This window comes from Marmota monax, unplaced genomic scaffold (genome assembly GCF_021218885.2).
Source record: "Marmota monax isolate L192 unplaced genomic scaffold, Marmota_monax_Labrador192_F-V1.1 WCK01_AAM20220418_F8-fsc00005, whole genome shotgun sequence".
Lineage (NCBI taxonomy): Eukaryota > Metazoa > Chordata > Mammalia > Rodentia > Sciuridae > Marmota > Marmota monax.
This window is the reverse complement of record NW_026692254.1, coordinates 11813595-11841570: the sequence shown is the minus strand read 5'-3', so window position 1 is coordinate 11841570 and position 27976 is coordinate 11813595. Positions and strand designations below refer to the sequence as shown.

General features: G+C 41.3%; 1 protein-coding gene across 3 annotated transcripts in view; it reads right to left on the bottom strand.

Annotated features, from left to right (window-relative positions):
• Nucleotides 1-23958, bottom strand: part of Otud7a (OTU deubiquitinase 7A) — a 344362-nt gene extending 320404 nt beyond the window's left edge. For all 3 annotated transcript variants that reach the window (XM_058576628.1, XM_046435543.2, XM_058576630.1), the window contains exon 1: nucleotides 23803-23958. The gene's annotated coding sequence lies outside the window, so the exon portion shown is untranslated. The remainder of the gene's footprint in view (nucleotides 1-23802) is intronic.
• Nucleotides 23959-27976: the final 4018 nt, after the last annotated feature.

The following is a 27976-nucleotide window of genomic DNA, read 5'->3' as shown; positions in this document are numbered from 1 at the left end:
ATCTAAAAAATAATAAATTGTACTTCATCAAAATTTTAAAAACAAAAACAAAAAAAAGCAGTAACAACTTTTGCCCTGTGGAAAATCCTTTAGCAGAGAGCCAAAGCTTAGTCATCTTCACATCACCCATTAGCACAGCTATCCCCTAGGGACATCATCCACAACCCCATCTATTTCTTCACATTCAATCCTTCTAAATCCTGCATGGATCAAGACTCATTGCCAGGCCTCTCTTTCCAACTACACCCACCAGGCCAACCTGCCAACTCTCATTGAAACCCTATAGAACCACTACTCCTAACTGATATCAAAGACTTCCCAATATTTCTAATGATCTTGAGGATCCCCCAACTATTGCTCAGTGATCTTGAAAATTCCCCCAATACTCCTGACTGATATTAAAAACTCCCACTACTCCTGAAGACCCCTACCTACTCCTAACTGATCTGGAGGACTCCCCCTACATTAGTCCTAAGTGACCTTCAGCGTCACCCTTCATAGTCCACTACCATCTAAATACTTATCTGATTCTGATGCTTTGAGATCCAAGAACAAAAGAAGAGAACTGATGGTTCAGGGCAACTCAACCAAATAGTTGTGTTGGGTGGGAGTTCATGACACTGTGAGGTGCATTCCCAGCCCCTGGTTCCACGGCACTGCATGGGATGGGTGGCAGGAAAACCAGCAGAGCAGCTGGCAAGGCAAGCCCTGGGCCCTCTGACTCAGAGTGCCCTTCTCTTTACCACTCTATGGTAAGGGAATCCTCCATCTGGCTTTGGTATTGTGGTCCTTCTCTCAGTGGGTAGGTGTTGGTGCAGTGACAGAGCCATGAGGAGTGGCCATTTTGGGGAGCAGGATGCTTGTTAACTGTCCTGTTTATTCTACTCACTCACCAGAAAGATGGACTCCACTGTGCAGGGTAAGCACTTGAGGGTCTTTGGATTAGGTGAAAAAAGTGTGGGCCTACTGTAAGTAGCAGGATAAAAGCCTACTGTGATTTTATTTCATACTCTAAAGGGAATATAACCTAATTTGAGGCTTTCAAACAATGGAGCCAGACATATCCTTTCAAAGATATGCCACCTGCTGAAGTCTGCCCTGACTTCCACACAGCACATGCACCTGGACATGCATGACAGCTTTGGTTTTCCTTTCTATGAGGTTCTATTGTTCCACATTCAGAGGCACCCAAGTTACACCAAATCAAAAAGTTGAATGAGAAACTAACTTGTGAGTGAGGGGGTTCAGACAAGCTCTAAGAAGTGTGCCCACATCAGGATTCTTAGGTACAAATAATGCATTGATTATCATGAAACAAACACACACAAAACCTAAAAAGAAAAAAAATTGCTTGGGACTTAGTTGGTATTCAAATTTTTACATTCAGGCTGGGATTGTTAAAACAATATTATAACCACTTTCCTGGGAGATGAGAGCTCACTTACACAGATGCAAAAGAGAAATGACACAGTTAGCAAGTTGGATTACTGACTTTAAAAATAACTTAGGTTTTCATTGTTTTCTTTTGTTAGCAGTTTCACTTGGTCAGACTTGTGTTAAACTATTTTATTCATGAAATTAAAATTTTCTTAAAATAAAAATGACCTACTATGATATTTCACTTAAGAAACTCAAAACTTTAAGTTCACTGTCAAAAATAATAGTGGTATTTTCTATTTGAACCATCAGAGGTAGCATTAAACCTTCTAGAGGTTACTGATCTGATTTTAATGATAAACATACCAAGAACCCAGACTGGTTTTTAATTTTTTTTTTCATTTAGCAGACATTGGTATCCATAGAAAATATAATTTTTAGGCTAACTCTCAGGTTTCAGAAAAACACACACCTGAACAGAAAATATGAAAAACAATAGTGCCAAAGCATTCTTGAAGATTTAGGTTTCCTATTACTTGATCTAGAACATTCCATTTTAGGGTGAGAATACCCTATCCAAAATGTTTGGGATTGGCAGTGTTTTAGATTTCTAGATTTTTTTGGATTTTTGAAATATTTGCATTTGCACAATGAGATACCTTGAGGATGGGACTCAAATCTAAACACAAAATTAACTCCTGTTTCATATGCACCTTATACACATAGCCTGAAGGCAATTTTACATAACATTTTTAGTGCACCTGCATTTTCACTGTGACACTTTACATGAAATCATGCATAGAATTTTTTACTTGTGGCATAATGTCAGTGCTCAGAAAGTTTCAGAATTCATAGAATTTCAGATTTTGAATGTTTAGATTAGGGATGTCCAGGCTGTACCAGAATTTTCTAAAATGGCTTTTAACTACCACAGCAAAGGAATGCCCAAAGTCCTATATTGTGGCCTTTATCTCATGATGATAGAGCTGACTGACATCACCTTTGGTTGCTAAAGAATTTTATCACCTGTGCCATACAGAGGTTATAAAAGCAAACTCAGCCAAGTACTAAAGGAAACTGTTTTTGAAGACCTTGTCATAATCACTGCAAAATATCCGGCTCTAACACATGTACTTGATACAAAGAAGAAGAGCTGTCACCTGCAGAATCCCATGAGGTCTGTTGTCAGCAGACTTGGGTTGCGCTCCAGCCTCCTTTTCTTAGTCACACACATTCCCTGGGGAAAACACTTAGCTTGACCTTCACCTGTGTCATCTGGAACACGAGGATAATATTGCCCCTGCTTCTTTCTTCCTCAGAGTGTGAGAAATGATGCTGATGAAAGACGGACACCTGGTCAAACTGTGAATTACCTTGGAAATGTGACTCATGAGCAGTGGGTGTCCTCAGACTCTGAGAGGTGTTCAGAAACATATCTTAGTACACAACAAAGCTTCTGGAGCATACATCACAAGTGGACAGTGACAATTCAGTTGATCCACTTTGCCTCTGCCCAGCATCACAATCAGTTCCCTATTACCCACCTGTGTCAGCTTGTCAGGGGCAGGACATGCTCCATTGGTGGATGAACAGTGACTGAGCACAGTAAGAAAGAGTTAAATAAGCTGTATAAACAGCCACTGGAATAAAAAGCCCTCATTTAAATGCAGAACCTATATAAAGATCAATAATTGTTTACTAAAGTGACTTTGGATTCCTGCTTGACACAATTGTAATCCAAAATATACTCCATAATCATCATAACCTTACTCACTCTACCTGAAGAACCTCACTCTGGCCTCTACCTATTGGCAATAGTGAGTTTTTGGAGAGAGAGAAAGCACATCTTAAGCTGTCTTAAGATGTGAATACCTATGTTCCAGAAATTCTTCTTCCAGATATCTACCCAACAAAAAAGCATTCAAATGTTTACCAAAAGACATGGTCTAGAATGATCAGTCATAGTGGAAACTACCCACATGTCCACCAACAGTGTGTATTTTATATTTGCACAGCACTGAGAACTGATGAGCTACTACTGCATACACACAAGGACCTACACTAATCCCACATGCATAACGTTAAGTGACAGGAGCCAGAAGAAAAAGCATACACATTGTTTGGTCCCTTATATATAAAGTCCCAAACAGGTAAAACAAGTCTTACCACAAAGGGAGGAGTGCTAATAAGGGGTAAGGTGGGGGCTCCTGAAGTACTACATGTTCTGTGTCTTGAACTGCATGTTCAGTTTGTGAACATTTATCAAATTGCAAACTTGAGACATGCACCTTTCTGTATGAGATTATATTTCCATAAAAGCTGTGTAGCCATGGCTGAGAGAGAGGCTGGCAAGAGGGGGTGACTCAGACCCTGCTCTTAGGACTTTTCTTTTCCTACCAGTTAAGCCAGCAAGAGGACAGCTTTTCACAGCATGAGTGAGGGCAAGTCCCTTTGATGGCTGGTTTCAGCAGAGACTGTACTATGTACTAAATGTGTATGTGGCAAGGTCTAGAGGAGGGACAGAGAAGACACTGTGCGGGCCAGTAATTAAGGTATGCTATTTAACAATATCATAAATGCACTCCAGATTCTGACGAGATTCGTGACTCTCTCCAAATTTACTGTGACTCAACTGTGATCTTCTCAAAATTATGACAAAAACCTGACCTACTTAGGACTGGGAAAGTGCCTGTAAGTGACATTGCTGCTTCCCTATTTAAAGCATGTCTCTCATGACTTAAGCAATAGTAGAACAGAAGAAAATCCCAAATTCATTGCTAGGCCCAGAATTCCCAAAGATGGGTTTGCATTTGCTGATGGATCTGAAAACCTTAAATGTCAATGCAACATGCACCATATGATGGTCTGTTTCAGGAAGCTCAGGGGATGAGGGACTGGGTGAGAAACTGCTATATAGGAGTCCCCCAAAAGTGCTACTCCCCTCATCAACCTATCCAACCTCACACCACTGTACTGCAATGCAGACCTTAGCCCCCATTCAACAACAGAGACATGGAGAAAGAGGAGCAAGCCTGGCTGCCCTTCCTGTGTCCTTAAAGCTAATGTGAAGAATTCAGAATGATTTCCCTTTGGATCACTCTCCTTATGACCCAGGGTGGGAAAATACCTAGAGAAGTCCCTTGGACACAGAGAAATCAATATACCAACCATCATCTAGGGAAATTGCATAAATTTTTTATAACTTTTTTTCTCAAAAACAACTATTATCAAGCTTTAATTAATATGGTTTATTTATCCCCAACACCACAAAATAATATATTTTGACAGTGGTTTTTTTTTTCCCCACCTACACAATTTTTCTAGCTCTTTCTTTAAAAATTTGCAATTTTGAAATGAAAGGCAAGATGAGTCCCATGTAATGTGATCCTAGCTGCTGCGTAGGCTCAGGCCCAGAAGCAATGCAATGACCATGCTTTCTGTAAACATCTGTAACAACATTAGAGATGAGCCTTTGCTTGGCAGAGACCTCACTGAGCCTGGTGACAATGAACAAACTCTGGCTGGGTCACTGTTATTGTTTTTGGTCGGTTCCTACCCACCCCCCTTTTTTTTCTGTTCTGCCTATGACTCAAACATAACAGGTCAAGAACTGGTGGGGCCCGTCTGTGTCACAAAATAGTAAAATGTCCAGAGGCACACCTCTGTTCTGTCTGGGTGGGTTCTATGCTCTGCACCAAAGCAATCTCTAAAGCCTGCAGCATCCTGAAGGGCCATGTTCACTCCCAGCGAAGCCACATAGCCCCTGTGAGGACTGCCCAGCCAGGCCAGGAGGGCTGTGACTTCAGGGAAACAGGGATATGTATCATCAGAACTTTCAAACTAGATTTTATTAATCCTTTCTGCAAAGCTCACCCAAAGTTCCAAGGACATATTCACTGCTGGTAAATTTGAAAATCAGAGGTGAGTGAGCATTAAGCATGCCCCCATCCCAATCATTTGGAGATATCTTTTACCATTCCCCAGATGATGTACTGGGACCTTGTGGCTGGAAGACCACCCTGTCATGCTCCCTTCTTCCCTGGCTCCTTCACCACCTATTCCCTTTGACCTTCCCATTCTAGGTACCCATACAGGAGCACAGTATGCAGCAGAAAAGAAAATCCAGAGTCACAAACTGGTTCCACAAGCCTGTGCTTCCTGGTGACATTGGAGATGCCTATTTGTCCTTGGCCTCCTGCCAACCTGATACAAAGGAAACTGCCTGTGTCTCCTGGGTCCTCATGCACAACTCACAGAACTCCTGATGCCACAGCCAGTAAAATGCCCACCCCACCCCACCCCACCCCCAACGTTGAGAGTTCCTGTAGTGTTAATTTTGCTAAGTAAAAACATCAAATACCAAAGCAAACATTCCCAAATTTCCATAAAGAAAAAGACCTGATGCCAGGCAGTCAGGGGTGGGTCCCACAGAAGGAGACTGAGTAAGAAACATCCTGCTCTGCTAGAAACAGTGCTTGACCCTTCTTCCTGTCACTCAGGGTCCTACTGACTTAGGGACCATTCCATGGCCTCAGTTTCCCCACCTGTGAGCTGAGACATGGCTGTCACTGATGGTTCTCACTGAGAGATCTCTTGAGAATTAAAGCTGAGACACCGTGTGGTGTGTGTGTGTGTGTATGTGTGTGTGTGTGTGTGTGTATTTGGGAGGGAGGGGCTGTACTGTTCCACAGCAGGCAGAAAGCTTCCTGCATGGGGACTTTCCCTCTTCACAGCCTGTGGTGGGTTCTGAGAAAGCTCAGAAACAGGCTGATTTCTTCTCATCCACTTTCTTGTTCCTATCCTAATACTTGTTTTAAAACAACTATGATAAAATGTAGGATTCTTTGCCATGTCAGCTGTCCCCACCTGGAAAGACATCAGGCCTCCTCTCACTTTCATGAGAAGTCATAAATCTTTTTCCCCATGACTCAGTACATAATTTGTCCCTGTAGCTCAAATGAAAGAGGGATCTCTATTCCTCAGTCCTTGTTCTGCCTCAGGTTTCAAACAGGTGGGGTGAACACACATGCACATCAGAATCCATCTGGTTACAGTGCAGGGGCAGCCTAATGTTCACATGCACCCACTGTCCTGCTCCCATTCTCTGTAAAGGCAGGTGCATGTTGGTTCTGACTGCTTGATGTGTTCTCTGCAAACAGGAGTGACAGCTCTGGATGGGAAAATCACATCAGTGATGGCTACACATTCAGACCCTGTCTCGCATGCTTTAGTCATTCTGTTGGTGGCAGACCTAGATAGAATAAACCTCTCTGGAGAGTCTGCAACATCCAGTGTTCTTCCTCCCCAGGCTCTTGCTATCGCCTCTGGAACATCCCCTCCTTCCCTGCCCTTCTCATTCCCACTATAGATGCTCCCGGGGCTGAGTTCTAACCTGGCCCCATCTACATATAAGCATAGCCATTGACTCCGTAGACCCCTTAGGGGCCAGAATCTCTCCAAGAAGGGGAGAGAAGGGTTGAGGGCTCCAGAAACAAGTGAACCCACAGAACTGGGGTCTGATCAGAGGCAGCTCTCAGAACTGCAGCCCCCAGAGTGTGGGATCCCAGATTCCTCCTGTTTCACTTGCCCCTCTCCTGGGCAGGCTCTCCTCCGTCACAACTCTGCGCCCTTGCTGCTGTTTACTGCACATTAGTCCTTACAGCCTCTGTTCACCTCCTTCCCTCCAGGACTCTGATCTTATTTCCAGTTGCCTCATCTCTTTTACATTTCCCGATTTGAATTCCTAACAAATCCTGCTTTCAGGATATGATCGACAGGACTCCTTCCCAGTGGGTTGAGCTCTTTTCACCAATGTGTAAGTTGGCCCACTGGTCAGTCTTGTTTTGTTTTGTCTCCCTTTTTGGTAAAGGCTTATGCAGGAAAGATATGGAATTGTAAATATTTGGGATATATTACCAAGGACTAATCTAAGAATTCTGGAATAAGCAAGCATTGCAGAGTTCAGAGGGCAAAGGTGAGGGGGGCATACTGAAAATCTCAAGTAGAGGAATAAAGGGAGAAGTGTGACAACAGAATAGGAATGTGCAGGAACTGTGGCTCATGATGACCTATCAGGCTGCACAATAACAATTCATCTCTTTGACCAGAGCACGTCGACAGCAAAGCCACAGCTCCTGGCCCCCATGAGTCCTTGATCAATATTCTGTTCACCAACCACAGCACATTCACTAAGTGAAATGCCATGTGGCCACTGAAACCTTGATTTAAGCAGGATATTTAATAACACGGGAAGGGCTCAAGAAATAATGCCAGGTGAAGAGAAAAAACAAATTGGATAAAACATTCTTTGCACATGTGATTGTTTATTTCTTCTCCAAAGAGTATTTTTCAAAAGAGCATTTGCTACTTTTATGATAGAGAAGATGTTTCAACAGTGTTGAATGAATGAAAGGGTAACAAAAAGCAAGGGCAACCAAATTTAGTAGCAGATTAAATGTAGAAATAAAGGCAATAAAAAAATGAGAGCTGATTTGCGACTTCCTGCTGGACAGGGCAATGAAAGACTACCCTCTGCCTTCCCCCAGGTTATAAAGAAGCATAATACCCCACAAGTCCTGCTATTGTCTGGACACTCTGATGGTAGATAGGCTGACAAGGAAGCTGGTACAGTACGTAAGGGTAGTTAAAGGGCGTGAACAGAATGCAGAGGATTCTTTACATAAATTTATGACACTTCAAACCTCCTTCGGAAGCAAATACAGACCATTAGTGCTATATGCTTCCAAGACAAACATACATGAGAACAGTGCCCAGAGCGGGGCCACTGCATATTTGCCTGATGCTCTGCATATAACAGAAATGAACAAAGGGGTGCAATAACACATTAGAGAACAAGATGTCTGCTCTCTTCCACTAAAGACAACTTGAGACACTTTTATCCTTTGTTATCAGGAAAAGGAGGCTATTTTTGCACACCCCAGGTTTAGTGATGTGGTAACTCATCCCCAACTCCAAGGAGGCAATAAAATAACTTCAGACTCCAAAATCTATACATAAAAGGGATATTGTGGAACAGTGTAAAGCTCTGTGGGGGCAATGAAAGTTTAAGGGCAGAACACAGAAAAGTATGTTTATTTAGAAATCTAAGAAGCCCATCCAATGTCACAACATGAAAATCACCATTACCACGAGGGATTGTCTGGTGGGTGAGACTCAAGAAGACATGAAGACCTGTAACCTGCCCTTCAGGAGCTAAGACCCTAAATGCAGAGTGTCCCAAGAGCAGGTATTCTGCGATGGGAAGTCATGGCTTACAAGTATGGCACCATCACCAGGTACTGAGCAAGGACAGACAGGGAAAGGCTTTCTGGGGGGAAGCTGAGAAGGTGGATGTCAGGAGACAGGCAGAAGGAAGGGTCTTAAAGAGAAAGCAATGTTGGGCATCCAGGGAGGGGCAAGGCAGCCATGTGCTGTGGTATGATTATGAGGAGGGAAGTATGCAGATCAATCTCCTGTGGGAGTACTAACTCTGAACTTCTAAAATGTTCTATGCTTTTTTTAAAGTTTGCTATAATTGAGCTTGCAGACGAAACCTCAAATAGATATCATCCACATAACAATCTCCAGAATATTTCAGGCTTCACTGTAAGGATTGCCTCCCTCCTTTTGCTGCCCTGACTCAGCAGTCATCTCCTAAGTTATCATGAGCTTTGCATTTTTAATCCCATCAATACAATATAAAGCAGCAAACAAACAGACTATTAGAAAACAAAACACTGTTTTTGAAGGACTGGTAAATCTTATGCCTCTGCCTGGCAGACAGAGCTTCTCAATGGGATCAACATAGCTCCAACTATGGCTCTGCCCTTAAAGACCAGAAACCATTCACTGGGCATTTTCAGGTCGTGGTACACAAACATACCAGTCACTGCCCAGTCATTCCATGCCTTCACTTCCTAAGCGATTCCCAACTTCAGAGCAGCAGGCCCACAGGATCTTTGGTTTGTGGCTGGTCCTATCCTGATGCCCACACCCACTGCATCCCTGACTCATAAAAGCCTTTCTACAAATTTCTATGTAGGCTGGATGACAGACACACTGATGAAAGGTCCAGCCACAGAGGGACCTCAGCTCAGAGAGCCACTCAGTGACCCAAAGGAGTGTATGCAAAGTGGAGGAGTTAATACGCAAATCAGACCCTTGGGAGCCTGACAGAAACAAATACAACCTCACTGCCCAGATAAGAGGGCAAGCTGAAGATGAGACAGCAATTAAATGAAAAAGCACAAGCAGCAGCAATTCTTCTAGAGCAGAGACCAGCATACCAGGTAAACACTGGGACAAAGCAACACCACCATCCCCTCACCCCATTACCAAGTTCTGGTAACAAATGGTTACTCAAAGACTATAAAATAAGCCAGGCAGGGTGGCACACACCTGTAATCCCAGTGGCTCAGGAGGTGGAGTCAGGAGCATCGCCAGTTAAAAGACAGCCTCAGCAATGGCGAGGTGCTAAGCAAATGAGATCCTGTCTCAAAATAAAATCAACATAGGGCTGGGGATGTGGCAGTGGTCGAATGCCCCTGAATTCAAACCCCAGCACTCCCCCCTCAAAAGAAACACTATAAAATAATTATGTAACTGATTGATTCAACCATATTTAAAAGGGGCCAAAACCCTAAGTAACTAGTATGACACTATTATAAAGACCAGGAAGATGGGAAATGAAGAGAATTTGTAGAAATGAGTAATAAAATTTCAGAAATCAAAGATCCAGTGGCTGGTTTTGACAGTGGATCTGATGTGAATTATTAGAGAGGGTATATATATATATATATATATATATATATATATATATATATATATATATATATAAAGTGGAAATAACTGAGGAAAATATCAAGAATATACTATAATAAGTTAGAAGAAGGGATAATGAAAGAAAATAACTACAATTGGAAGATAAAATTAAAAGGACCCATAAATGACTATGTTCAGAGGGGAAGGAAAGAGAGAAGAGATAGTGGGAAATGTGAAGAGCCAATGGCTACCACGTCATGGCACTGACACTAGACATAAGCCCCCTACTTAGGGAAACCCAGAAAAGTCAACAGAAAAATGCCTCATTCTCTTATTTTCTCAGGTTTCCAAAGAAGATTTTTTTCTAGATCCCTACACACCTTGGTTGTACAGGTATAGAGTAGAGTTTTTCACAAAGACCAGCTGTGTTCTGCTCTTTCTTCCCTTTCTCAACAGCACCGTGATGGAGCTGATCATTTGGACTGATTCCTTGCATTCTGCTGATATCCTCTTTCATAGAGACATTAGGCTTAGCCCTTCTGGCTTTCTGAAAGCCACAGTCAGTCCACCAATTCCTCAAACATATGATCAGCAACCCCCTTTGGACTCTACAAACTGGGTACAGGTAGAGAAAGGAAAAAAATATTTATAAATTATAGGGTTTTTTTGTTGCTGCTGTTGTTTTTTAAGGGCATAATGGATTTCCCTCAGCTACAGAAGATGGTGAAAGAGGCTGTTCTCTCCCTTCCTCTTACTTGGCTGGCAAGTGCCTCAGAGGTAACAGGTTAAAGTGTGGGTTAACAGGTTAAAGTGTGGCTGGGAAAGAATACCCACCAATATCATTTCTTGGTATTTAGGATTTCTCATTTTTAAATCCTCTGCATAAGTGGAATGTTTATGAAGACAGCTTGTGTTATATGAGATGGGCAACTGACAAACTCTGTCAACCTTAGTTGGCTCTTCTGTGGAGTAGTGATTAATACTGATACCTGCCTAACAGGGTAGCTGTGAAATTTAAACTAAATAATAGAGGTAAACCATGTGGCAATCAGTACTAGGCACTCGGTGCTTAAAAATTAAAGCAATTAATGAATATTAAATTAACAATCTAATTAGATGATTAAAGCAGTAATGTTCTCACAAGGTTTTACTTATTAACATTCAGAAAGTCATATGGATCTCTAAGATGGAGGCCATTATTCTAAAGCCTGCAGGACCACACAGGGGGCAGGATAAAGCCTCAAAGGCAGAGAAGAAATGAGACAGATGTCCAGTATGATACCTGTTTGCCTCCCTTCCCGCTAGACTGTTGTGCAAGGAGGGGCCAGGGTGGCTTTGGGGGCTGCCAAATCACTAATACAATAGCTTGTCTAATCTAACAGAAGGGCTTTTGTGAAAAAGCCTTTGGAAGTAAAACAAAAACTCCCAAAGTTACTAAACAACTCCCAGCCTCTGAGCAAAATGGTGACCTGCTTCTCTTTCTCAAAGCACAAAGTGTCCCCCAAAATTATAAGCAAAAACCTTCAACATCCACACAATCATCTACCAGACAGCAGCTTCCCAGTTTCCAGTGAACAGTTTACTCCTCCACACTTTCTTTGAAAGCCCTAAAAACAATGAAAAAGGAAAGGGAAAGAGAGAACTAGAAAGAAATATATTCCACCCCCAATGAATCAAGGAGACAGACACAACCACAAGCCACAAACCACTGAGTGTAACAGAACCAGTGCAGTTAGGTTAGACACAGCAAGCCAAAACCTACCTCCTGATGCCTGGGGGCACACAAGTCCTTCTGGAGATGTGCCCCAGCCCTAACACAGCTGGTCATGATGGATCATGTGGATGTAGAAGCACAGCTGCTGAGCCTGTGGACCTGACCTTGTTCAGAAGAAAAGGAAGGCAGTAAATGCAAGACAGAAACATTAGTCTGCCATGAGGAACACCCAGCTTAAACACTGAAATCTGGGAAACATGGCCTGCCTTGGGAAGTGGCAATTCATTTGGAGAAAGTATATTTCAGACCACAAACTGGAATTCAAATGTGCATCCTGCCTTGGCATCACCCCATCCCCATTCTTCAACAATGTCCTGACCATAAACAACTCAGAAATGTGTTCTTCTAAAATGAGTCTCCCTGGGCTACAATTAAGATTTTGGAGGGCAGTGTTCCCCCTATGGGCTCCAGGGCAGATCTGCTGCTTGTCTTTTACATCCCCAGAGGCTGTCCTCATCCTTTGGCTCAGGGTCCCCTTTCAGGAACTGTATCACATGACCTCTGCTCCACTGTCACATCTCCTTCTCTGACCCTGCCCCTCTCACCTCTCTTGTGACTACTTGGGACCCACCTAGAGAGTTCAGGATTATCTCCCCATCTCATATATGCAAAACCTGCTTTGCAACAGAAAATGACATATTCAGGTTCTTGGAATTAGGACATGAAATCTTTGGAGAATGTTATTCTGACCATCATAGAGTAACCCTTCCTCCTTGACTTTTCCAGCTTCTGGAGACAAACACATGATTTTGCTTATGGTCCCCACCTTCAACAATGACGGTCAAGTCTTTCTGATGTTGCCATCCTTCTGGTTATCATTCTTCTGCCTCCCTTTTTCCATGTTTATGAAAGACACTTCTGATTACATTGAGCCAATGCAGAAGGATAATCCAGGAAAATCTCCCTATTTTAAAGTCAGCTGGTTAGCAACCTTGATTTCATATTTGACTTTATTTTTTCAATTCTAATTCTTCTGTCACTTAAGGCAATAAAACCACAGGTTCTAGAGATTAGTAATATTGACATCTTTGAAGCACTATGATCCTGTCTACCATACTCTCCCTAAAAAAGAATCCTGCAGGGAAAATAAAAAAGTAAATATAAATCAAGAGAAAGAGAAACAGAACTTGAGAAAGAAATAGAGAAATGGATGTTAAAATAAGTGGTGAAGGAGTGAAAACCACATTAGAAGCAATTAAATAAGAGAATAAAAGACAATCAACTAAAGATACAAGTGAATAAAATGGAAAACAATATAAAATATGAAGTATTTAGCAAATATGACAGGTACTATGACAGAAGCAACAGTGTACACATAATTAACATATTTTAATTGTTAACCGAAGAAAGGTCAATGATATAATACAAGAAAACTTCTGAAACAAAATGCAAAGGTACAGCTTAGTTTAAAAGAAAGTGACACAGAACGAACAGTCTCCAGAAGTAAGATTTCTAAACTGAAAGAATCATACAACATCTATTAAAGCAAACAGGGTGGCTTTTAACTTCTCCACAATAACATTCAGAGCCAAAAAACAGTAGAAAAATTTCAATACAGTTTTAAAGAAAATAGTGTGACTCAAGCACTTTATAATCAGGCAAGAGATATTTTCAAGCTTGCAAGAATTCTCCAAGTGGGTGTCATGGGCCATTTCAGAAGAGAACAAAACAGCAGGGGATTAAAAATGAACTCTACAATGAACTCCAGACAATTGAAAAACAATTTTGTGGGGGCAACCCCCAAGAAACTATCTTCTAGAACTACTGATAAAATGTATGATCCAAGAATATATATAAAAACAGCTTTAAGAACAAGTAACTAGAAACTAAGGTTACCTAAGAGACAAGACAAATTATGTACCTTGGCAATATAAGAAATTATAAGTAACAAAATAGAGGAAATGGATGGGAAACTAAAGGAATTATTGGCTTGCAAATTTAATTCTCTTTCAAAGCGTAAGCAAGTTTTTACCAATTTCAAAACACATAGTAGTTGGCATTTCTGAATTAGTTTTAACTTTGTAGATATCAGAATTTCTTAAGGAATGTTTTCCAAAAACTGTGTCTAAAAGAGATGGTTACATTGAAAACACCAAGAGCAAAGTGGAGCTCAGAATCACCTTCTCAAACGACCTCTGTACACACACACATATTAACTAAATTTATCAATAATCTATGCAAAAATTAAAGTCACCTTGGACAAAGGTTTGAGTAATTCTTTGATCTGTTCCCTAAAAGTGATGAGCAGAAAGATCAGAAACAGAGCTCCTTAGGGGTCCCCACCTAGGGATTGTTGGGAAATGGTTAGAAAGAGAAGAAGTGGAAGAAGGGGTAGGTTTAAGCCTACTGGGTTCCACAGAATTGACCCTCAGGCCTGATTAGACTCATGCTTGCCTAGAATTGGCCCATAAAGCTAGCACCAGGCCCCTGAACCATTCTAAGTCATCTGAAGCCAATGAGAGATGTCAACTAATATCTCCATGCCAAGTGACTTCTGCTAAATCCTACATTCCCTCCAGATTTTGATTATTACTTCTGAAAATTATCTGGAAAAATGGGGACAATGCTAAACAAGTTTCTAGAACTTGTACAGTTTACACACTTTACAAAGTACAGTTTAATGTTCAGATGAAGACAATGAAGCTAGGGTTGAAAGGACTCCCCATCTCTTGAGGGTATACCCGAGACCCCTTGTTGGCCACCATAGCAGGAGATATCACTCCTGCCTTTCTGTGCTCTGCCCGTGTGGAGTTTTCATGTATGGCTTCCCCACCACCCCAGAAGATACCCAAATCCTATGCCATGCCCCAGCTTTCCTGCGTCACCAGGGCTTGGTCCAGGTCAGTGCTTGAGGCTCTTGGTGGACATCTGGTGATATGGGAGCCAGATATACCAGAAGTGCTTTCTTACATCTTTCTCCAGTTGGTTCATAGACTGTCTCCAGGAATTCAGGGCAAGATGATACTGCTTGCATCTCACAAGATGAAAAGGCAAATGTGTGTGTGCAGAGGGGAGGGGAGTGTTTGGATGCACTCCTCTTCTCTCACTTTGGACATAAAAATCTCCAGGCTTTCTAGCCTTTGGACTTCAGGAATTACACCAGTAGTGCTCTCCCTCCCCACAATTCTCAGGCCTTTGGCTTCACACGGGGAGTTACACCATTGACTTCCTTGGTGCTGAGGTCTTTGTACTTGGACTGAACTATGCTAACTGCATCCCAGGATCCCAGCTTGCAGAGAGCTTGTCATGGGACTTCTCAACTTCCATAATCTTGTGAATCAATTCTCCTAATAAACACCATCTCATCCAATGCCTTCCGACTTTCTGTTTTATGGAGATGAACTTCCTGTCATGTCCAACCATCCAGCCAGCTGGCTCTGAGCTCTGTACCCAAAGGGGAGATGGGCCTGGCAGCAGGCTCTTCCCCCATGGGGAGATTCTGAGTTTTAGGGTTTGACATTATCTTTTAATGCAGGTTGAGAATCTCTAATCTGAAACCACAAATTACTCCAAAATCTGAAACTATGTGATCACTGACATGATAGTACAAATGGAAAATCCTACACATGACCTCACATGATGGGTGGGTGGCAGCAAAACACTGGTGCACTAAAAATATTGTATAATGTAAGCCGTGTAGATAAGATGTACCTGAAACTTGAATGAATTTTGTGTTTTGACTTGTTTTGCATTCCCAAGATTGCTTATGAGGTACATCCAAACATTCCAAAATCTGAAAGAAAAAGTCAAAATCTAAATATATCTGGTCCCAAGCATTTCTGATAAGGGATATTCAACCCATACAAAGAAGTTAATGTAATCAATTATTTCAATCAATTACAACAAGTCTGTGTGTTGTTCCATTATGAATGTTCTTCTTCCCCACAAGAATTGTTTCACATATGACTCTTTCATGTGACCTTTCATTGTCTCTTTTCTAACTAATATTTTCAAGGTAGTTCAACTTATTTATCTTATTTTTAAAAATCTATAGAGAAACCATTTGTCTTGTCCAAACAGATGTTGCTAATATTCCCTAAGACAGCAACAAATGTTTGTGAAATGTTAAATGGAAAATATGAAACCATAACTTTTCTTAGAATGTGTACTCTGCAATATAATGAACAACTCCCATCCTGGTTAATTACTAATCTGGTTTTGTTTGTTTGCTCTTTACAACTCAAATAAACAAAATTTGACATGCTACTGAACTGGAAGCTAAAATCCTAAATGTTTCTAATTTTATATTAGCAATATTCTCAATTATAATGCTTCTGAGCTCATGGGAGCTAAGCAATTCTAGAAAGAATAATTAAATTTCTAATTTTAATTCCCCTAGGCCTATTAAATGCATTTAACAAACATGAATAGAGAGGCTTCTCTGAACAAGGTGCCTCAGAGATGCAGTAAGGGCTAATACACAAACTTCTCTTCATGGGTCTAACAGTCAAGAGGGATGAAAGTGTCCACACTATTCATTACTAATTATAAATATTCGTTCAAATGCTTGGTATTCTCCTCAATCCCAGACATGGAGACAAATATTTTTTAAGATACACCTAGTTTTTCCTACTTGTTCTCTTTTAACAATGAATATGGTATTCTTTCCCTTTGCTTAGTCAGCATTTTTGGAGAATAAGGAAATTAATTTTGTACAGAATTGTGGAATTGAATGAGATATTGGAAGGCAGGCAGTTGTTTTTTCCATTTTTGACATGTGAAATTGAGACCTAGAGAATATATTCAAACCTCTAACCAGAAGAAGGAAACTTCCTACCTCTAAGGGGAAGCTCTGTCTTCCTCTAGGTAGCACCAGGTCTTTCAGTATTTCATGGACATGGAAGGAATTTAACGTAAATGCAAAAACACACTGATATTTTTCCAATAAAGCCTACATGCTAAGCTGTGAGATGACTTGCTTGTATCCATTCTTCCCCTGAGCACCTGAAGCCTTAAGCCCCCTTTGTAAAAATGCATGTATGAACAGACTACCTAACAGATCATAAATGGTGTGTCAACTTTGGTAGAATCAAGCATAGGAAACTGCTGACCTTGCAGGTAGATGACCCTGGAGAGGTTGCCCATGCCAAGAGACTATGCCTGGTTTGTTAACCCAAGTCAAGTGGGCACTTAGAACCAAATGGGCCTGAAAGCTAAGGTCATAAACAGCACCTCATATAAGTCAGACTTTACAAATGGAATAATCAAGAGATATGGATGGGTACAAACTACAACTCATTCTGTAACTCCAAAACAAGTGTTTTCAAGAGATCACTTTGACCTATCAATTTGCCCATCCCCTAACTGCAGACCCACTCTGTCAAGTTAAACAGTACAGAGCTTCAATTCAACCTAATGAGCAACAGCACTTGTAAAAGATCTACAGCCTTCCTTGTGGATCAATGCCATCCCAGAGATGGAACAGAGACCTCTGCTCTTCATCAGTCAAGCCAATAATGAGAGATTCCATGTGGTAACAAAGCCCCTAAACTTCTTCTGGGTATAAAAACAGGCCCTGCAAAAGAACTTGCTTAGGTTGGGGGCAGTGGTACAGACCTTGGCCTGGCAACTTACCACTCTCAGAGGAAAATGCTAAGACCACTCTCACAGGCAGGATCTCACATCACTATTGTCCATTAACATGATTCCCCTCCTGGTATCTCCTTGCAGGACTTGCCAGGAATGCATTCTTTCTTGGAATGCAGTTCTCTTTCCTCCTCTCACACACCTCATAGTTTTTCATGCAAAGAACGAATCATGAATCAATTTTAAGGATAGGAAAGTATGTTCTATAATGATCTCAATCAATAAGCCATTTGGGGGCCTGCTATCCACATGCCCCACAGCATCCAAGATGTAGGAGACACAGCTGGAATCTCAGGGCATTCACCATCTATTTTTTAGCATTAACAGAGCTAGCAACTCTAAATTATCTACAAGAATAGCTAAGCCATAGAAGACCCTCTCTCTGTGTCTTTTTTTTTTTAACCTAGGGCTCCTCCTTTCACTACACACACAAAAAAAATGTCAAAGCAAATTCATCCAAACATGTCTTGAGGTACAAGTACACACTGCAACTACATAAACTGACAAAGGAGAAGAACTTGGCTAGTGTGGGACAGACATATTCTGTCCTGTCTCCAATTCCTTTTATTGGAATGACCGATCAATCTTTAGAATTGAAGAATTCCCTGCATATGCAAATTCTTTCTGCTCCACTCTAGAACCTGCACAAAGGCCAGAGAGATATTCTGACCTTGAGGCCACCTGGGACCACACTCAAAGTCACTAAGCTTAAGACCATGTCCAAGTCCACTAACAACTTGTCACATTTCTTTGTACTGTTCAGTGATGATTCTTCCAAGAGATTAAATGATATTACTTAAAAGACAAGTAAAACAAATATCAGGGTTCATACATTTAAAAAAAAAGTCGCCTATGTATTTTATTGTTGATGTTGAACTATATTTCTTAAGGCATGAAAAAACTATACATGCAATAGTGTTGCCCATACTTCAATAACATTGCTATGGTTTGAACTGGCTTAAATGTGTCCCCCAAGGATTCATATGCTACAGGCTTCATTCTCAGTATAATGGTGCTGAAGTGGTAGAACCTTTAAGAGGAGGGGCTTTGTGCAAAGTAAGAGGTAAGCAGGTCCCTGGGGGTATTACCTCAGAAGAGATTAATGTGCATCTCAGGAAGTGAGTGAGTTCTTGAAAGAGTGGGGTTATTTTTAATAAAGAGAGGTTACCCCACTTATTTGTTCCCTTCTGTCATATTCGTGATACATCCATGGAGGCCCTCCACAGAACTTGAACAGGTGAATCCACCCAATTTTGGGCTTTCATCCTCCCAAACTGTAAGCTAAATAAACCTTTTTTAAAAACACAAATTGCCCAGATTTGGATATTTCATTACAGCAACAGAAAACAAACCAAGACAAAAATACATATTATCTTCAGGTCTCAAATCATTAAAGGAATCATAGGGAAACTGATTGTAATCATGGTTAACTGCGTGAAACCCCAAAATAAAAAGGTATTGCATCAGCTTCTGGGGTGGAAGTAGGAGAAACTAGGGGAGAAGGGCATGTCACATCAGGGACAATGCTATGGTACAGTGTCTTCTGCACAAGACATACAAGGCCATCCCTGAGCTTGCTGCAAGAACCAGCAGAGTCTGCTGTAGGCAATTCCTAAAACCCAAGCACAGAAATGAGGTGGACAAATTATTCTGGGATTATTATGTCAGCTCTGGGTAGAGCAGAACCAGGGTCTTCTCAGAGGTAGCAAGGCTCAAACTGGCAGGGACAGCACCAGGGACAGATGTCTGTTCCCAGTTTACACAGCCGCCTCCTCTCAAATAAGCTCCTAAATGCTTGTTTCAGTGACTGAGAAACTGAATCTGATCTCACAAAGGGCTGGGCGTGGGGTCCAGCACCACATGAAATGCTTCAGTAAGCTAATACAATTGAAAGAAATGCTGAACAGACAAGGAAACAAATTGCAAAGGTCTAATTTTATATTTCATAACTCAGTCTAGCATCTCACTCATGTATATTAATTCAGACATCAAATTTCCATCATATTTGTAAGGAAAACTAGGTAAGAACAAACTATGCTTAAACAGAAAATATATCCTTTGGAGGAAAAACTCAAAATCCTTTAAACCTACAAGATGAGTTTACTTTAGACTTATTTGTTTAAACTAAAAAAGATGTATGTAAAACTTGCATAATCATTAATGTTATTTGTCTTTGGCATATAGCAGAAAAAATGTAATATCAAGGACTGGTGTTTGGGGAATTACAGGATTTTACCAGATAAGACCTTGGAGACATGGGGGGCTAACTCTCTTCCCTTGTTACAAGGAAACTGTAGTATGGCCAGGCAATGCCTTCACACCTCCCAATCCTAGGTTTAACGCTTGCCAGTCCAAATACTCTGCGTGAAAGTCAGCCAGCTAAACATATCTCCATAGCACAGGCAAGTAAAAAGGCAGTGTCCAGCCCTTCCCTGGATTTCAGCATTTTAAAGACTTCCTTTTAACTCACTGCTCCTGTTACCATGAATGATAAAGAACTCCATCCCAAAAGTGTGGTAAAAGTTCTGTTCTGCACTGTTCTGTCACATCCATGTTAAGACCATATTATTCTTGATCTGACACACAAACTACCTAGGGGATGCAGCAGTCTGCCAATGGGCAATTTTCTCTTTTCAAAGTTCAAGGGTATTTTCAAATTAAATATATCATAAAATGAACATCCATGTTTTATTTCCACTTAAATACCTATGGACTTCAGGATTTACTTTGAATAAGATATTCTGTGATCACCCTCAGTGATGGACAGCTAGTAAAGGGATTTGGTGACACCTGTTTTTGTATCTAGTGGCACTTCCCCCATAGCTATTTATAGTATTCAAAGTGATAAAGCTGGTTCAGCACAATGCTAAAAAATATGTATCTGCCAATTGCCCCTTGAAATCAATAATTTGGTTTTTCAGGTACTTTCAAAGGAATAAGAAGCATAAGGAAATGCCTAGTCTGAATAGTTCTCTAGTAGGCCCTCTTTTCTCTCAAGATGTGATAGTTTCCTTTTACATGTGGGCTCCATGGAGAACCTCAGGAGGAGAGGCGAGTATTTGATCTTAGTAATACAACCAGACTCTGAGATAATCATCTAAGCTGTGAGAGATGGCCACAGCAGCTCGCTAAAGTGACCCTCAAGCAGGAGCTGGCCTTTCTGAGCTCAGTCCCTGCAAAGAAAAGCCTCAACACACAATTACAGTCAGATTAAGCACATTCAAATGAAAAGCACAGTTGCCTCTGTTCTTCTGTTATCATTTTCTGGGGGGGAATAAATGTTTATCAATTAAACATTTGCTTTTTTCCAACAGAGAAATCTTGAGGTCAAGGAGGATGAGTAGAGCTCCTTGGGAAGTACCACAACTCAAGGGTCCAGGGTTTAAGTCAATTAGGAGTAAAATCCAAGGGTGAACATTAAAGGGGGAGGTATTTCCATGGATTACTCTGGTTGGCACGGGTGTGTGCTCACCAGGATGCAGGCCTGCAGTTCCCTAAGGAAAACTCTCTCCTCTCCAAGACAACATTTTTGCCTTCACAATATGAAAAGATACTGTATCCTCAGACTCAGATTATCGCAGTCTGATTGTATTACTTAAACCAAAGTTTTTTCTCTCCTCCTAACATTCTTCACAGGGTCAACGTGTAAAAGGGAACTATCATACCTTGGGCTAAGAACCAATAGCCACTCTCCAAGAACAAGAGATTGCTATTATTATTAAAGCAATCTCCCTGTCTGATAGAGGTAGGCGCACATTCCAGATGCCCCAACCTCTGGTCATTCAAGAATGTGCCTCCCCGCCCCACCCTTCAGTGTCCATCCCTTGAGCAGACAGGAGGGGATGGGGAAGTTGAAAGGGTACAGTATACACAGACATACACAAAAATGCACACATGTGTACACACACATGAACCTCTGAACCTCCCTCTCATCAACTTGGCAATCCTCTCCCCAGGCAGCTGGGTAAAGACCCTCCAAACCATGTTTAGCATGCCCCCTGCTGGCCTGGCAGGAGCTGACTCAGCCTTTAATCTGTGTGCCTAAGACATGATAGATGACCTTAAGATCCAGAAGGAATGGGAGGGAAAAAAAAAAAAAAAAGGCAAGACAATCTTAGCTTCTTAGAAATGGAAGACATGATACCCTACACATAAAAGTAAGATGAAGAGGCTTTCAAGTTATTGTTTTTAAAATGTTTTAGGAAATAAGTGACTAAAGATTTAGTAGAAACACATTTATATTTTCACAAGTACTACAGTGGTGAATATTTTCACAGGTTTACAGGTGGGAAAAAATGAATTGATGGGACACACTGGTTTCACAGACTCAATTTTCTAAGAGTTCACTGTTCAGAGTCCTACAAACCACTCTTCTCACAATTGAGGACACTTTAATTACAGAAGAAATGCAGTCTTAAGAGCTCAAGTTCTAAAGCAACTATGTGCAGCAGGAGAAAAACTGTGGAAAAGCAGTTCATTTGGAACCAATTCTACTACAAGGCTTACAAGACCCTCACCCAGGCATAAACAAAGGTGCTCACTCAGAAGAAGGTGCCCCTCTCTTCCTCTACTAGGGCTAAGGCCTCAGGAATTACTAAGGGAACATCTGCTACTCAGGATCCAGACTTCGGTGAGACTGCATCTGGCAAGAAAGGAAAAATTCCCCCCCACTGTTACCCCAAATACGTAGGGCCTAAAGTAAACCACTGCTTTCAATGCCCCCACCACACCAAGCCAGGGTTCAAAAGCTTCATGTTTGTAATCAGCTTCAAACTTTTTTGTGTATGAGTGGCATATGGTATTAATTCCTTGCAGACCAATATGAGCACACTAATAATTTAAGCCATCCTCGTTTTAACCAATTAGGTTCTGCCATTAATTATTAAATACAAAAATGTTAATACTTTTGTCCCTTATTGGATGTCCTTTTGATACAATTGTCTTAAGTAGACGTTTAGATTGTCCTGGGAACTTGCTTACTTTTATTCCCATAGGAGTTGTTCCCTGGGAACTTCCACAATAAAATGATGGTGTATTGCTGACATTTAGGGAGGAATTTTCCCCAGAACTTGGTGTGCCATACAGATCTCCAGTCTCTGCAGTCCCTCGACCCTCTCTGGATGTAGAAGAGGTCTTGGCGCTCACAGGAACACATAGCTGCTAGGAGGACCCTAGTGAGGCTGGCACTCTTTGCCCCAGGGCAGCTCTTTTCCAGACACACCCTGATAGGGAGGGATGGAGAAGATCTGCAGATTTTCCCCAAGGAATCAAGGCCTGCAAAAATTTAGGCCCCAATGTCCACCTTTACCTGGACACATAATCTGTTTCATTAAACAGAATAGCTTTTAAAATTGTTCCTCTCACAGCTCACGTTCATTTACAAAAATAAAGGCAAGCACAAGCATGTCCTGTCATACATGACTTTCCCCTATATCTGTGTGCTGTGGAGGAAGTCATTCCCAGATCTGTTGGAATCTAACAAGTTTCCCTTCAGCCATTCTAAATCTATCTATTAATTTTCAAGCCAATAGATAAAAATAAAAACTGTGAGGTTTTGAGTTAACAGAACAGAGGCAAATCTGCTTTATTGCAAAGATCCTCAAAGGGCTGCAATAGCTTGCACCAGGCAGGAGGAGGGTACACTTGAACGGTTGTGTCCAATGAAGGAAAGTTTTAGTTAATGATGACATCACTGACATCTCCCAAATTTAAAGGAGCACTTAAAGCACAGCAGATGCAATTTTTCCCCTCCAGTGAGGAGATACTAGGGAAGGCCTCCGGGTTCACAGACAAACTGCATCAATGGTTCGACTGCTGTCCAGCTAGAAGACAGCGAGTAAGCTGTGGCCCACGCAACCACAGCCCTGGTGCCGGTCTAACGGCCTGGCGCGCTGTTCTGGCCCGGCCCTGCCCGAGCGTCGGTCGGCGCCGCAGGACCCCCGACGCGTCCACACGGACGTTCCAGTGCAGAAGGTGAAAGGGCCAGGAGAAGAGAACAGTCCCGACCCAGTGGGAGCGCCGCGCCCTGCCCGAGAGACACGCGCGGCGCCGGGCCGGAGCGGATGGCCACGGCGTCCACGGGGTCCGGAGCAGAGCCCGCAATGCAGACGCGCTGGCAAACCCAGCACGGGGCCCGCGCCCCCAGCGTCCCGCACTCTGGCCCCGCGACCACCGGCCTCAGCACCCACCTGGCTCACCGCGGAGCCCAGGAGGGATCCCGCGCCGGCGCGCGGACAGCGCACCTGCCTAGTCTACGGGCCCGGCCCCGCCGCCAGCCGGCAGCACCGCGGCCAGCGCCGTCTCACCTGCCGCGCCGCGCTGCTCCGCTCGGCCAGCCCGCAGCGCCGCAGTCGCCTCTACCCGACTTCCATTTTCTCTAGCTTTAAAGGAAAACCAGATCAGCTGTTTTGCTCGCGCTCCGGCTCCGCGGCCCCCTCCCCAGCTGCTGCTCCTGGTCCCGGGGGCCTCTCCTCCCCCGCCTCCTCCCGCGCTCCGCTCCGCCCCTCGCGCCCCTCCGCTCCGCCCGAGGCCGCTCGCAGCGCCCGCCTCCCGGCTCCGCCCGCAGCCACCCAGCGCGCGCCCTCCCCCTGACGTCACCGGTCGCAGCCGCGCCCCGCCCCCATCCAGCGCGAAAGTGCGCGCGCTGTGCCGCACCCCGCCCCCGCCGCGTGGAGCCGGCCTGGAGTGCGCGTGCTCGCTATCACGACACGCGCAGGGGCTCTGAATCTCCAGATTATTCAAGCGCCCCTTCAACCCGCGCCCACGCTCCCACGGTCCCACGCTTGACCCTCTAGGCGTCCTAACAGCCTGAACTGCGCGAAATGCTGCTAGCATAGCTTGCTTTTTCTATCGGCCTCTTGACTTTGCTTCCACCCCTCTATTCCTATGGACTGATTCGCTTTTTCTAAGCATCCCAAACTTTCTCCCATATATCCTGTCTCTGCTCCACTTCCCCGCCTGCTCCAGGTCCAAACTATCAAATCTAATCTGAGCAGAGTCCTTTGTCTCCGAACCCGGTTGTCTGACCTTTCTCCCATTTCTTTTCTTCTTAATACTTTTTCATGCTACTACTTAAGTTAGTTACCTTGACTAATGCCAAGTTCTGCACTTTGCTCTCTGCCTGCTCTCTCATCAACTATTTTGGTGTAACTGCGCCCCCTTATTCCAAATAAGATATTATATTGCAGGTAATTAATACAATCCTGTTGCATTTCTTGAAACGTTATTTTACTAGTTTAGGGTTTTAACCTTGACTTTGAACGTTATGTTTGATAATGTTTAGTAATTTGGCTTTCTAAATTAATTTGGAAAAATTGGCTTTTTTGGTTTGAAAACCTATGATTTTAAACAGTTGCTTGGATTGGTGTAATCAGCAGCACAATCAGAATACGTCACCCAAAGAACACACTAGTACTGTTCCTTAATAGCCACACTGTTCCCCAAGCCCTAAGCTTTGGAAACCTATGATATGTTCTCCATGGTTATGTGTTTCTCTTTGTGAGAATTCATATTCATGGAATTATGCAAGATGTGACAGGCAGGAAACGGACTCTTCACTCACCATTATGTCTTTGAGATTCATTTGGTCGAATGTGTCAATATTTCTCTTTTACTATCTGATTGTTTGCAGCATATTTAATCTAGTCACCCACTGACGGATATTTGGTTGGTTCTCGGTTTTTGTCCAGTGTGAATAGATATTCTATAAACATTTGCACGCAGGGTTTTTTACAGAAAAACGTTTTCAAATTAATTGGACTAATGTGTATGCTCGCTCGCACACACACACACAAGCACAAATAGAGGCTCCAAGATTTACGACGGGGTTACACCTAGATAAACCCATTGTAGATTGAAAATTTCATAAGCACAAAACGCATTTAATACACCTAACCTACTGCACCTTATGGATTAGTACCACAGTGCACTACAAAGTATCAGGTGTTTACATTTGTGATTTGTTTGATAACTGAGGCTTCTGTGGACCAGGACTGTGAGAAGAGTTCTACAAAGAAAAAATTCAAAATTCGAAGTACCATTCCTACCGAATGCATATTCCTTGTGCCATTATAAATAAAATATTAAAAAAAATAAGTGGAACAATCATAAGTTATGTACTGTCTGTGTGGGTAAGCATATGTGTGTGTATATAAAATGTATATAATATCCTGTATATGGCATTCTCATAGACTTGTGCTATAACATTATTATTTTCCTTTATGATTTGTTGAGAATCTTTTCAATTGTATATTTGCCATCTGTTTATCTTTGGGGTGAAGTTCATGTATTTTGCTTGTTTTTAATTGGGTTGTTGTTTTCTTATTGTTGAATTTTAAGAGTTCTTTATATATTTTATGTAGAAGTATTGATATGTGCTTTGAAATATTTTCTGCCAAGGTAAGGTTTGTCTTTTAATTTTTTAAGTGTCTTCTGCATAGCAGAAGTCTTTAATTTTAATGAAGTCTAACTTAAGATTTTTTTCTTTCATGAATCATACTTTTGGTATTTGTATCTAAAAACATCACCCAAAGTAGGACTACATATAATTAGTTCTGTTTTCTTCTAGAGTTCTGTAGTTTTACATTTGTGATCCATTTTCACTTAGTTTTTGTAAAGAGTACAAGGTCTCTGTCTCCTCCTCCTCCTCCTCCTCCTCCTCCTCCTCCCTTCTTTCTATCTCCTCCTCCTTCTCCTCTTCTTTTTCTCTTTATCCTCCTCCTCCTCCTTTCTTCATTATTGTATGTGGTATGTAGAAGTTCAGTTAGTTTAATATTGTTAGTTAAAAAAAAAAACACTCTTTGTCTATTTAATTGCCCTTGCTCCTTGACCAAGATCAGTTAACTATATTTGGGGAGTCTATTTCTGAGTTCTCTCTATGTAAGTGTACATATTCTTTGATTATTATAGCACAGTGCCTTGATTACTATAGTATAGTAAGTCTTACAGCTTTCCAACTTCGTACTTCCTCTTCAATATTGCATTGGCTGCTCTAGTATTTTGCTTTTTCACTTAAATTTTAGTATGAGTTTATACATTTCTACAAAATAGCTTTCTGGGATTTGGATTCTCATTCTGTAGAATCTGTACATTGAGTTTGAAAGATTTGACATCTAAACAATTGAGTCCTCCTATCCATGAATATGAAATATATCACCATTCATTTATATCATCCTTGATTTTTCCAGCAATGTTTTATAGTTTTCTACATAACTCCTATACATACTTTTGCATTTGAATGTTGTAAATGGTATTCTTTATTTTAAGTTTCAATTTTTCATTGCTGGAATGTAGAAGCACAATTGATTTTTTTTTTTTTTTTTTTTTTGTTAATCTTGAATCTTACGACCTTGCTATACTTGCTTATCAGTTCCAGGATTGCTTTTGTGGGTTATCCACAAAGCATATAATATTTGCTGTCTTCTAATAGAGACAGTTTTCTTTTTTCCCTTTACAATCAATGGCCATTTTATTTCTTTTTCTTCTTTTACTGGACTAACTAGAACTTCTGGTATCATGTAGAACAGAAATGGTGTAAGGACAGTCTCACCTTCTTCCTGACTTTAGGGGGAGCATTCAATTTCTTACCACTAGGGTTTTTGTAATTTATTTGATCAAGTTGAAGAAGTTCTCCTTTGTTTCTATTTTGCTGAGAGTTTCTATCATTAATGAATTTGGGGTTTTGTCACATGTTTTTGTCTGCACCTATTGATATGATTATATGATTTTTACTTTGCTGATGTGATGGATTGCATTATTTTCCAAATGCATGATCAGATTTATGTACATAAATTCTACTTGTGATTTATAACTGGTTTATACATTGTTGCATTTAGTTTGGTAATATTCTAAGGGCTATTTTAGTCATGAGAGATGTTGTATAGTTCTCCTTTTTTGTAATTTTTTTCTTGTCTCGTAGTTCTCCTTTTTTGTAATTTTTTCTTGTCTCGTTTCTAGATAATGCTGGCATCATAGAATGAATTAAAATGGTCTCTATTTCTATTTTCTATAAGAAATTGTTAAGAAATGACAACATTTCTTCCTTACATATTTGGTACAATTTGTTAATGAAACCATCTGGCTCTTGTGATTTTTTTAGAATGTTATTAACTATTGATTCAATTTTAAGTTGGGAATAGAGTTATCTGTTTGTTCTTATGTGATTTTGGTAGCTGTGTCTTTCATGCAATTGTTAATTTCAACTAAATATTCAAATGTGTAAATATAGACTTTTTCAAAATAATGCTTCATTGTTCTTTAAATGTATACAAAATCTATAGGGTAAACTCCACTTTCATTTCTAACATTGGTAAACTATCTGTCTTTCTTTGTTAGCCTGGATACATTTTTATCAGATTGAATGATCTTTTCAAGGAATAAACTTTTAATTTTTTTCTATTGTTTTCCTGTTTGTAAATTTTTTGTAATTTTAATAATTTCTTTTTCATGTTTTAGATTTAAATTGCTCCTTTTCCTGTAATA